The sequence below is a fragment of the Elephantulus edwardii genome, unplaced genomic scaffold, assembly GCF_000299155.1.
Source record: "Elephantulus edwardii isolate Elephantulus edwardi_28Jun2011 unplaced genomic scaffold, EleEdw1.0 scaffold00313, whole genome shotgun sequence".
Classification (NCBI taxonomy): domain Eukaryota; kingdom Metazoa; phylum Chordata; class Mammalia; order Macroscelidea; family Macroscelididae; genus Elephantulus; species Elephantulus edwardii.
In genome coordinates, this window is record NW_006400063.1 from 1,535,496 (window position 1) to 1,537,360 (window position 1,865).

The 1,865-nt window shown below is 47.6% G+C and overlaps 1 protein-coding gene across 2 annotated transcripts in view; it reads left to right on the forward strand.

The window, feature by feature from the left end:
• SYK (spleen tyrosine kinase) overlaps nucleotides 1–1,865 on the forward strand; it is a 248,996-nt gene that overhangs the window by 73,954 nt on the left and 173,177 nt on the right. The window lies entirely within an intron of this gene.

Here is a 1,865-nt window from a genome sequence, read left to right on the forward strand (position 1 = left end):
TGTGTACCAATGAAGGAGTTTTTCTTTTGCTTTTTAAGAAGAGGAGTGAACTGGGGATGAGGGTTAGGGTGGGGTGGGTGGGGAGAAAAGTGCAAAAATGAATGAATGGAATTCCAAAATCTCTATAGATGTTCATTGAAATTAATAAAAATTTGAGCCGCAACGCCTGCGCCAGCCACAACGCCTGCGCCCACAAAGGGACCTGGGAAGAGCAACAGTCGACCAGCCACTGCGGAACTCCAAAGGAGGGAACACCGTGTAACCCCAGAGGAGCTACAACTACCCGCCACTGTGTGACCCCCAGACCCCCACCACACAGGGTGCTGCTGCATAAACCCCCAGCAGAGCCCAAGCCCTGCCCCCTACCTCTTGGTGGTAGCGTCCAAGCCCTGTGCTCCTTTGCCCCCATAGTCCCTTGCTTCCCCCCTTAACCTGCCCCCCTTTGCAGCCCCACAACCACACACCTCAGCACCCGCCACAGCCCTGTGACCTCAGGACACCACCACGGATCCAGCCATCACACGGAGTTGTCAGCCGAGCTGCTGTGGCATTAACCTGGCAGGAGAAAGGCTGGTAGGATGCAGGCTGGATTACCTGGGGCATTTCTGATTACCTGGGAGAACAACTAAGGGCGTGCCCACTGGAAGGGAATTTGGCTGTGCTCTCTTGGGCTACACCAATTGCCCAAAATGAGCCAGCCAGCTGGCTCCTGTGAACTCTGCAGACCAGCCAGAGGCTAGTGGGTCGGTGGGAATTTGACCTTGACTTTTCGGATCCTGTCAGATCCAGGACTCTGCTGGAGCAGGGGCTGTTGTGTGAGGGCTCCTGTGTAAGTGCCACCAGGCAGGGAACACTGACAAAACCATTGGGTAGGAAACAGACAGCAGGAATTTGAGTAGGGACTCCAATTGTGAGCACACTGAGACAGCAAAGGTTTGAAAAAGGTCCCCCAAGTGTTTGACCTGCCCTTGTGATCACCCCAAACCTTTGCCTGCCTCACCCCATTTGGCTCCACACCAGTGCCTACACGTCTGGGCAATCAACTTGCCTTTTAATTGGGAGCTCCTTGAACTGTCTTACCAATAAGAGATTGCCCTAGGAGGCTCTGAACTGACATTTCTCTGAAGACAGAAATTCAGAGAAATGCACAAATTCAGTAGTTGTCCAACTGATCTCAAGAGCATTGTCTTCAGATCAAGAACATATCAATGTCTCAAAGAAAGGAAACTATCCCACACAATACACAAGAGCAAAGCAAGATGTCACTCACAAAGGGCAACACAGTATCAGTGGATACCCTGAAGCCAGAAAGTCTCATGGAACTTTCTGACACAGAATTTAAAAGAGGAATGACTGAATATATCCAATGGATGAAAGACAAATTTGATGAATTATAGGATACTACAAGCAAAGACCAGGAGGAGCTCAAAAAACAATGCAAAACATTGCAGAGAAAACAAATGAGGCATTAGCGGCACTGGAAAAAGAAGAATCCATCATTCAAAATATAATGTCCAATGTTTCAGAGGCTGTCAACATGATGGAGGGGCATATGAGCAGAGCTGATGAGATGGAACACAGAATCAATGAAACTGAAGACAAAATTGTTACCACTGATCTGCTAGAGCAAAAAGCAGAATCAAAAAGGAAGGAAAAAGAAGAAAAACTAAGAATGATGTGGGACAACATCAAGAGAAATAACATGTGCATCATTGGAATCCCAGAACAGGCAGAAGCAAGTAAAGACACTGGAAAACTTGTGGAAGAATTACTAGAGGAAACTTCCCAGGCATAATGAAGAACGAGAGAATATATATTCAAGAAGCTGAGCGAACACCATATAGAATAGACCCCAAAAGAAAAAC